At 47.4% G+C, this 11013-nt stretch overlaps 1 long non-coding RNA gene across 1 annotated transcript; it reads right to left on the bottom strand.

Annotated features, from left to right (window-relative positions):
* Positions 1–3440: 3440 nt before the first annotated feature.
* LOC112551361 lies at positions 3441–7670 on the bottom strand. The gene is made up of 3 exons (XR_003095646.1): positions 7537–7670; positions 5037–5209; positions 3441–3624 (listed from the first exon to the last, which is right to left on the bottom strand). It is a non-coding gene; the product is annotated as an uncharacterized LOC112551361 (long non-coding RNA).
* Positions 7671–11013: the final 3343 nt, after the last annotated feature.

Raw genomic sequence — 11013 nt, 5'->3', positions numbered from 1 at the left:
GGAAAGAGAGGCAGAAAGAGAGGAGATAGCCACAGAGGCTCTCAGTTGCTCCCAAGATACAGGGTTCCCTTTGCAAAGCTTTTCTTGGCTTGCTTAACTCATCATCTGTATCACAGTCCTGCCTAGATGCTGTAGCTGAGATTGAGTTTGAGGCTGCTGAGATTGGAGTTTACAGCCCAAATAGACAAGACGGACAAAGAAAGGACATGATCCCCATTCTCCAGACAGGAGGACTGAGGCAGAGAGAAAATTAGCCATGTACCCCAAGGTTGCAACCAGAGCATGGGGTGATGGGAGTTGAATACATATCACCGGAGTCCTAAGCTACTCCTACTTACAAATCTGTCCCTCCTCCTTCAGACAGAGGTAGCAGGCAGGTAAATATGAGTTAACCATTCAAAAAAACACCACCCTCTTTATCATTCAAGACAGTGTAACGTATATTTTAAAAATCCCCCTGTTTTTAGAGATGAAATCCATGCAAAGCAGTGAGTCACTTGCAGGGCAGTCCCGTAAGGCAGAGCCCAAGACCTCCAGATGTTTCACCACAGCTGGAGAGGGGTGAAGGTCCTCGTGGGCTCAGGTGCTCTTCCTGTGGGGCCCTGCGCTTTGCAAATGGTGAGGGGGAAGCAGGAAAAAAAGATTGTAGAAAGACTTGGAAAAATCCCGTGCCAGCGAGATCTAGAGAAACCCCTTTAGGGCTCTGCTCTGCTCCGCTCCCCACCATGTTTCTGGAGGAGGCTGGTTAGGGAAGCCCTTCTGAATACAGCTGCAGGATTGGTAATTCCCGTATTTCTACGCTTCTCAGAATCGAACGTTACTTGTAAGAAAAGAAACAGAACCTGGAACGAATTACGGGAGGCAAACACACAGTTTTGGGCAGTGCCAGCAGCAAGCGAGGCCTGAAAACAACATTGCTTCTGTTGTTCGGGGTGGGGGGAAACCCAACAGAAAAATCTGCTCTTTGCTAACGGCTACTCCACCAAGCAGCTCGAAAAGCAGTGCCCCGAAAAAGTACAGGGCATTTCAGGACTTTCCTACAATTAATCCAAGATGAAAGACCTTCAAAGATCTTGCAGAGAGGCCTTCCCACAGGTAGTTACCACTGGCTCCCCTACCAAGAGCAAAAGGGTTTCCTAGTGAAGGCAGCAAATTAGGACTCCAGACGCGATATTTAGTTCGCAGCTGCCCTGCAACCTCCCCCAGGGACCCTGACCAGCTCAGAGGACCACTCTGGGCACATCTACATTGCATCCCCTCCCATAAGTCATGTGTCCAGGCATCCCCAGGTGCCACTCTTGAATGCAGCGGTGACTCTGATGCAGATGCACCATCCGGGGCTGCCCTCGGGACTGCGGTCTCCAGTGCATGCATTGCAGTGAAATGTCTCCAGGATTGGGTGTGCACTAAGGGGAAGTGTCCTGCCGTGGACATACCATAGAGAGACCCCTGTTCCTTATGCAAAAAAAGGGCTTTTCCATCAGATTACAAAGCCTTTGTGGCAAGGGGGCCATCTCTTACCATGTACCGCCATGACATCACATGCAGCTGGGCCTCTTTGCATCACTGCAAGGGAAATAACTTACTTATTATGCCCCTTTCCCTTGCACTGGATGGCTCCAGCAAGATCTGCAGCTTGGAAACCCAGGAAAATCATTTGGAAACAGATAGAAACGAAAGACCGATCAGGAGGGAGACTCTCTCTGCGTCTCAAGCACTGACGGGTGAGCACCTTCACGGTGTGCAATGTAATTGTTTCTAAAAAGGCCCTTGGATTTTCACAGCGGGCAAGAAAATTCAAGAGCACGGGTGCTGCTGACACGTCCTTTGGAAACAACACGCCCAGGTCTTGTTTTGCCGATGCCTTTAATTGCTGTTTAACTGTTTGAACATCAGAATTGCTGGAGATTGTTATGGGCTGTTTAAAAAGCACAATGATTCCCTTCATGGAGGACTATGTAGCTACAATTACCCTTCTGTTGCAGCCTGCAGGAGTAATTGAAAGCTCTTTCCCAGCTAATAGGCCGGGAGGCACTTGGATTGCCTCTCCAGCTCCCTGGCAGAAATCGGGGCCGGCACCTGCCGAAATCGAGGAGAGAGGGTACGGCTGTGGGATGCTGCGCGGGAGCAGGGATGGCTCACGGGGCGAAGGGCTTGGTGCTTCCCTCACTTGACCCACGTCCATTAGGGCCAAATGCAGCCTGCGGAGGTGATCTGACCCCAGCTGGGCAGGGGCTGGACCCGATGATCTAGCGAGGTCCCTTCCAGCCCTGATGTCTATGAAATCTATGGATCCTCACAGCTCCCTTGCCCAAGGCAGGTTCAATCCCCAGCTTGGCCATAGGCTGGTGCTGAGCAGTCACTTACTCTCCTCTGAGCCTCAAGTCCCATCTTTAAAGTGGCCGTAACAGCGTGGCCAGACCTCGCAGACATGTTAAAATTGACCCCAAAGGGACCATGAGGGCCTCAACTATGACAGAGCTGGGGACGTATCAAGAAGAAGTCAGGAGACTTGTGTCCCGTGCCTTGCCAAAAAAGGGATGTATTCAACTCAGCTCCCCACCTTCATCCGCAAACACCCAGACTCGTTCACCTATAAAGAGAGCTGCAAGGTTCACCTGTGTTTCTGCTCGGGGAGTGGATGCAGGGCAAGGTAGCAGTGGACTTCACGGGACGGTTAATTAGTTTGTCGCGTCGTGTCGTGTCTGCATTGAGCCGGCAGATGGTACGATTTGATCTTGGAGCAACCGATGGGCCGGTGCAGTAGTCAGCATGTTTCTGAAGGACTGTTGAGGGCACTAGAGCACTGAATGGGCACTGAGCAAAGGAGCCTGCACAGCTAAATTATTTGACTTGCAAACAATATTCAGTATAATAGGAAATTAGCAGAGAGAAAGGAACACAAAAGGAGATGCCCCGCGCACCTCCATGGCTTTCATATTCACTACTTTTGCTTCCTTTTCTTCCCCTGGCTCTCTGTGTTATGTTCTCTCTCTCCCATTTCTTCAGCTCAGTGACTTATTCCGACTCACTCCCACCCTGCGCGTATAAATATGCAGCGGAGGAACTGAATCAAAAGAGGCCATTTGCGTTTGGTTTATTCAGTAGCGACTGCTGCCATTATTTTTATCTGCCCGTCTCCTTCTCTTTGTACAGATGTCAATCAGCCCACAGATGTTCAATAGCAGTAATGAAAATTGCATACAGGAGTAAGGTGTGCTGTTATTGTATTAGCTAGTGTGACCCATTCTTGTATGCTCTCCAATGAAAGAACTGTCATTTGCAGTGGCTTTGCCTGACTGATCTCTCTATCATTTGGTGTAATTATGGGTAACTGTTTTCTGGTAGAATAGAGGGGTGTAGAGAATTTTCAAGCATCCGCTTTCGATTGTGCAGTCCCATTACCATAGCTCTGAAAAGATTGTCATCTGGATGGGAAAAGCCATTGAGGCGGCTGAATAACCTGTGGAATGTGAATGCAATCAGGCGTGTGAAAGGTACAGCTGACATCTGCAATCAGCTTGGAGGGCAGAGGCTGCCTATCAGTAATATAAATGACAGACGGTTCTTGAATGTCCACTGGGCTTACAACACCGTCCGATGCATCTGGGACTTAGCATCTCCCTGTAGGAGAGAGGACCTGATTAATCCATAGCTTACAGCTATTGACCTGTAACACAGGAACCAACCTGGAAACTGTCTCTTGCAATGATATGATCTCTTTTGCCCAATGTGTGTCAGACCTTTGATAAAAAGGACCACTACCTGACACACAATTGACTTGGAGGGACTCATTGCCACACGTTTCTAGAGATGTGGAAAGTTTAGCATGGTTTTAAGAAAAGGGAGTGGGTGTTTGTTACAAATTCCACAGATATGCTAGAAATAAAAACAGATGAAGAGTATGAGTCCCAGGGATTGAGAGCAGTGCCAACTGTGCTAAGGGTTAGGGAGTGTCCTACAATGGACGGCACACTATCTAACTAACCAGCAGTGATCCTTCTCTTGACACATCTGGCAATGTCCCTTGACAGGAAAGTCATCAGCCGGTCCAGACCCCTGGTCTAACGCAGCCTGATAACTCCTCTGCAAGATCAGCTGGTAGGCACACAGCTGCACGTAGTGCACGTAAGCAAGCCGCCTTTGCATACATTACCCAGATATTGCAGGCAGTTACTGGTTAGTGCAAGGGGCTTGGACTCAGGACTCCTATTCCTTTGAGTAATTAGCATACTTTACCTCCCTTTCCCCACCACAATTAGCCGACTACTTACCCAACTTAAGCAGCGGTCAGAACATGTGCATTGTTTTTGAGCCCCTCCATATGATGAGGGTGTAGACCTATGCAGGCTTTCACTCGAAACTATGCACAGGTTCACAGTTCTGGGTAAAAGACAGATTTGCATCCGTGTTTTCTATTCCACACACTAACAGCAACCCCGGGACACCTGCTGGGAGGACTCCTTTGAAGTGGCTCTTTTCTGCTGGCAAGTGTGAGGGATCTCAGAGGCACCGCAGAGCCAGAGGGAGCCTTCTCAGCTCATTTGCTAGAGAGTGACTCTAGCGTTTCAGCATAACTTTGCTCCCCCGTGCAGATTCCTGCAGGACATTAGTGAGGGGGTTTTTTCTGACTTTGCAAAGGAGGAGTTGCACATGGCTTCTGTCAAGCTGCCTTCAGAAAACCAACACCCAGTCAACAGAGAATCCCATAAGCAGGTGCATTTCAAGTAGCCCCAGAGGACACCGCGTTCGCAGTGGTCCAGCTCTCAGGCAGGTGTCCGTCCTACAACCTAGGAGGCAGGTGGTCAGCAAGAGGAGGGCTGGAGCCCAGCTCCCAGCTCTAACCCTGCTTACCATCATGAAATCTCTGCGGCACCTGCACGATGCACCTGCAGAACAGCCAGCAGTAGGAAACCGTGATGATACTATCACCCTTCTCACAACCAGCGATCAGCTCCAACGAGTGCAACACACACACCCTCCAGGGCACTGAAACCCATTTTAAAATATGTGTAGTGGTTAATATATTTGCTCACATTTTTTCCACCTTAACATGGCCAGGTATTTTTTCCATGATGGCAGTTCCAAACTTCACCCTGCCTGGGTAATGGCATGCCTGGTGGCATTGCCATCTTCATCTCTGTCTTTCTAGCTGCAGTTTAGATAGTCACTCATAGGCTCTCTGCTATGCGACTGCTCCACTTCACAGCTGCAGAGAGGAGAGAGGGGAAAAGGAAAAGGAAAGTCATCTAATAACAGCAGGGAGTATGCATTTTTACTTCCTGCTGCTGACTTCCTCTTCCTATTAGGTGGCCTGATAAAACAACCTGGTCTCAGTCATCCACCTAGTGACCACTCACAGTGGCATGACACTTTTGAGGGAAATCCGTGTATTTAAACGTGAAGATGAAGGGAAGCTGGGGGAGTTTTCTCTGCCTTAGTTGTGGCAAAGGAAGACTTCCCTCTTCAGAGCCACCAGCCAGTCCTGTTACTGAACAAGACAAGTCATAAATTTGAGGGGGGAAAATTGATGACATTTGAAGAAGAGCTCAGGTCCCTCTTGGCAGCCGGAGGCCATGGGCCAGCTTCCTTTTTTTCCAAGTCATTCTTCACTAAAAAGGCTACCACAGGGACCAGGAGCAAGGGGATGAGAACTCAGGCTGGAATAAGGTAGAGACTATTTAGACAAGTTAGGTAGTTTGAAAGTGGCTGAGCCTGATGGGACTCATCCTAAAGCACTTTGCTTCAGCTAGTTTGCTATCTCAGAGCCATTAGCAATTATATCTGAGAACTGGTGGAGGAGATAGCGCCTCTCTTTACAAAGGAGAAAAGGAGGAACAAGCCAGCTATATCTCAGTTCCTCCATGGACACTGAAACAGATACTCGATCCATTTGCAAGCACCTAGAAGATAACAAGGTGGTAAATAACAGCCAAGATGGATTTGTCAAGCATAAATCGTGTCAAGGCAGCCTGCTTTCCTCTTTGTCAGGGTAACGGGCCTGGTGGATAGGAGAGAAGCCGTTCGGATGCACCTTGGCTTTGGGGAGGCTTTTGATACCGTCTCATATGACATTCTCACAACCAAGTTAGGGAAAGGTGTTTTTGGTGCAACTGCTGTAGGGGAAATATGTGCAGAACCACTTGGAAAACCCTGCTCGATGTGCTGTTTTCTACGGCCCGCTGGAATAACGCACCGAAGCGGAGGAGCGCTGGGGAAGGTCCTGGGCTGGCGCTTTGCACGAACGAGTCAGACGGACTAGAGAGCACGCTTACAAACCCTGCAGACGGCAGCAAGCTGAGAGGGGTTGCAGGCACTGCAGAGGACAGAGTAAGCATCCAAAATGATTGTGACAAATTGGAGAAACGGCATGAACAAACAGCCTGTAATTCAATAAGGACAAGAGCAAAGTACTACAGTGCACTAGGACAAAAATCGACCGCAGAGTGACTGGCAAGGTAGCAGTGCTGCACAAAAGGATCCAAACTGGATTGTCGATCGCTGACTGATGAAGAGTGAAAAAGGCATACAACATTGGAAAAAGCAAGCGCTATCCTGGGAGGAGTAAGCAGTATTTTCTTCCATGAAGACCCGTGAAGAAATCCTTCTGTTCTGCTCAGCACGGGCAGGATCGCAGCTTGGAGCGCTCTCCTGTGCTGGACCCACAGTTCAAACACTACGTGAGCCAACAGGAAAGAGTCCGGAGAACAGTGCAAAGGATGTGAGGTCTAGAAAACATGACCCATGAATAATGATTGCAAAAGAGGCGGTTTGTTTGGCCTAGAAACGATGGGATGGGGACAGGGCGACGGCTTTCCAACTTGTAAAATGCTGCTGCAGAGAGGAAGGAAGTAAATTCTTCTCCGGCAACTCGGGATAGGACAAGAAGTAATGGGCTTAAACTGCAGCAAGGAAGATTTAGGGTCAGCATTAGGGGAAGTTTGTAACTGTGATGGGAGGCAAACTGAGTACTTAGGGAGATGTGGGATCTCCAGCCTGGCTGGTTTTTGAGAGGTTAGCTTCTCCTTCTCCCCGCCGCCACAATCTAGGGCCTGCTGGCAAGCTAAAAGACACGACCTTCTGCCATTGCTCCTGCTTATTTATGTGACCAGCTTTGGAGACCCCTGTCCCCTTTGAGGTCTATGAGTGACTCTCCTCCTGCCTCATTAAGAGTCTGAAAACCTTTCCCTGCCATGTGGGAGCTGGGAATGGGAGCAGGGGTTTCCCATTTGGGGAGCAACGTCAGAACCCCCCTCCACGTCTGCTCTGCATGCTCTGAGCTCTTGGGATGGGGGCAGCCATCCCCTGCTCTGTGTCCTACTGCAGGTGTGGGGAAGCCCAGCCCAACTGCATGGAGGTGGGATCAGGCTCGGTGGGAGATTGCATCCAGCTGGACCCCCAGAATGGCCGGTGGGGCTCTGCATCCCTTTTAAATAGGCTCGCACGCAACTTGAAAATGGCACTTCATTCAATCATAAAGTGAAGGAACCCCTACCATAACCAGCGTTTCCCAAGTCCCGAAGCAGTAGCTCCTACCTTGCTATTTGATGCACCCGTCTGGCCCCCGCGACCACAGCATCTCAGTGCATTTCTCCTAACGTCCTTCCAAGGTGAGGAGGTATTAAGATCCCCATTATATGGGCAAGGACTGAAGCTCAGACAGATGAAGAGAGTGCTGCCCTAAAGCAGGACTCTGAAGCCTGGTCTCTCAGGTCCCAGCTCACCCCATCTCTCAGCGCAGCTCTTTACAGTTGAAGCTGGAAAGCTTCCAAAATACAAACCAGTGCACTTGCACATTATTAGTAAAAGCAAAGATATGTGATGAAGTTCAAATTCCAGGAAAGGCAATGAGCTCCAGGAACCTGCCGGCTGACACTGGCATCCTTCCTTCCTCAGCTATCCATGTCCACGCTGGGGGTAAAGAGAGACCGCAAGTACTGTTGTACCACATGTGTCTGGTACAGATAACCCGCAGGGACGGTGTCTGGCTTAAATCAAGAGACTGATTTACTCCGGCTGAACTCTCCATCGTTTGCTGTGTGGCTTGGTAAATGATAACAAATGCTTTTTTTCCAGTACCGCGAGTCACCCCTTTTCCTATGAAAGGTCTGATCCCAGGAAGGGGAATGATTTGAGTGGGGATTGGTTGTAATTTTTGGAGTTTTATTCAGGTGAAAAATGACTTCTTCTGAAAATGAAAATACTATGAAAAATCAATTGTTTAGCCTATTTTCACAAAAGGATAAAATTTGCTTTTTCTCCCCCCCCCCCCCCCCCTGCCCCATTTTTGTTTCTCAGGAGCAAAATGAGAAAGGTAGGAGGGAGAAATAAAGCAAAACAACAAGAACAAAAAAGCCTGGTAACTTGCTTTAAAAAAAAAAAAAAAGCAACCAACCCCACAGTTTGACAATTTTTCTTGGCTTTTTTGGGCTCACTCTTGAGCTGCCTTTGACTTCAGCAGTGCTCTGCATAAGTGTATGGAGGGGTTTCCAAGATCGGGCTGTTCATGTGCAGGTGCCCGGCACACGTGGATAGTCAATGCCGTGCACAGGTCTAGGTAAACCAAAGGAGATCCAATGAGAAAAACGTGGAGAAGACTAAGTGAGCCACCTGGGAAATTAAGCCAAAGTGGAAGTCCGGAGAGAACAGGGTTATAATTCCCTTTTTGAATGAGTAACTATTTAGAATTTAACCAGGCGAACACGATTAAACTAAATGAATATAAATTCTAGGTGCGGTAATAAGTAATGAACTGGAGGAAATGAACAGAGTAGAATTAACAAGAAAATAGTATGTGCCATAATCCATCAAAACCCAATGAAAAATGAAGGCAGAACATGCCCTCACTTCAAAATGGTTTTCCCCTGTGGAAAAGATCCTTCTTCATATTCTGAACCACCCCAGGGATTAACTTTCCTGAAAAGAACTGTACCTCCTATTTCATTAAATAAATGCAGAGAGGGGGAAGTGTTTCTGCAAAGGGCCAGGGAAATCTAAATTGGTTCAGGAGAGCTGCACGCTCACAGCTCTGCCCAAACAGAACACTAAAAATACCATATTTGCCTTAAAGTGCAACGCAGCTGTTTGAAGCAAGAATACAAAGCAGCATTTCCTCATTAGTGTCACTGCACAAGGCAATATTCAGAATGGCGGAGGCCATCAAAGGGAATATTGCCGCCATAAAATGGAATGAAGAAGTGAAACGCTCCCTCTGCTTGACAATTTTAGTGATGCTGCTTTTCTTTTCCTGCAAGGTTCTCCGGCTCCAGCTCCACCTATGCTAGAGAAATGAACTGCTGGTGACCGAACTGGTGGGACACCACTGACGCTGGAAGTGTCTTGACACTAGTCAGGTGTGCCACGCTTACATCCCAGAGCAAGTTAAGCACATGTGCAAGAGTTTGCTGGATCAAGCCTTTATGATGTGCTTTGCCACTGCAGTGGTACGAAAGAGCACTAACTTTTCAATGCAATAACTTACAGGAGATTTTTTTTTAAGGACTCAGCAAAGCCCAAGGGAGAAGGGGTTTTGTAATCATCTGGTTAACTCACCTAATTCCCCAGAAACCGGTGCCTTTTTCCAAGAGAGCAGGGTAAGCATTGAGCCCATTGAGTTGTGCTTTTCTATTATTGTCACAAAATTTTCAAGTGTTTTACTATGAGATGCAACTCTCTTGCCCAGAAAAAATGTTGTCAAAATAAAGAGCGTCAACAATGTTGGAGACTGAGCCAGACTCTAGAACGATCTGCTGAAAGAAGACATTCAGATGCAAGTAGAAAAAGATGCGCACGAAACAATGAATCTGCGGACTGAGCTACACGAAGAAGGTGATTGGACTTTCAGCGACATCAAGAGAGCCGTGCAGATGAGACCCAAGAGGAGGCTACGGTGCAAAGACAATTAGATGCACGGCGCCATCAAGAACGCTGTACTAATGAATTGCAAAAGGAGGCCGCTGTGAGAAGACAATTAAATACACACCATAATAAAGACAGTCATGCAAATGAGTCCCAAGACCATTCCACTGTGAGAAGACAATTAGATGCGCAACACCATCAAGGAAGTTGTGCACATGAGTCTGAAGAAGCAGGCACTACGAGAGGACAATTAGATGCCAGATAACATCAAGATAGCTGGGCACATGAATCGCAAGAGGAGGCCACTGTGAGAAGACAAATACATGACATAATTGTCATATTGAATGAAATGGTTTGAATGTTTGTGATGGTTGCCCATTAGCCAGTTTCAGGAAGAAGATAAGATTTATCTTCTTATCTAAGTCATTGTTTTTGGACTACATGCAAAAGGTCCTGACTTTGTTTAAAGTCTTAATTTGAATTTTATCTTTAGAAGTCTTTTACAAAGAGAGCAAATATCCTGAGTTCCGAGAGATCAAACCCTAAGGCCTTTTGACCAGATTGGTAAGAAAAGGTCACCTACAGTGATATGGAAGTTTCCCAAAGGTAATTTAAAATGCTCAACAAAGGAAACTAATTACTAAGCAAAAGAATCTGTTGAGTAAGATCCGAGCCCAAATTTGGGGGTAATGACAGGTTTGAGTAGGAGAAGCCCATTGACGGCAGCTCACTCAATAAAAACTGTAGCTTACTGTCCCAATTTGGAGGTGACTTCACTTGCAGAACAACGAAGGAAGAATCGCAAGTGTAGGCCGGATCAGATTGATCACCTGAACCACCCTCTCCGTGAACACGAATCTCTTAGTTCACGCTGAAGCCGCGGAGCACCTGAAAGGGACTGAAGGAAGGGGACTTAGTCCTATCACTGCTGAGCCCAGCTCATTGAATCGTATTGCTGAGGCCAGCCTATTGAACTGTACTACTGAGGCGAGCCCATTGAACTGTACTACTGAGGCCAACCCATTAAATTGTACTACTGAGGAATGAAACCATATTTTGGTATTTGGCTTCTCGGAATTCTAGGATTGTAAGTATATTATGAAAAATAATAGTATTGATTCAAATTTAACTTTTAGTTGTAATTGTAGTTGTTTT

This window comes from Alligator sinensis, unplaced genomic scaffold (genome assembly GCF_000455745.1).
Source record: "Alligator sinensis unplaced genomic scaffold, ASM45574v1 scaffold1626_1, whole genome shotgun sequence".
In the NCBI taxonomy this organism is placed as follows: Eukaryota; Metazoa; Chordata; order Crocodylia; family Alligatoridae; genus Alligator; species Alligator sinensis.
This window is presented reverse-complemented; position numbering and strand designations above follow the sequence as displayed.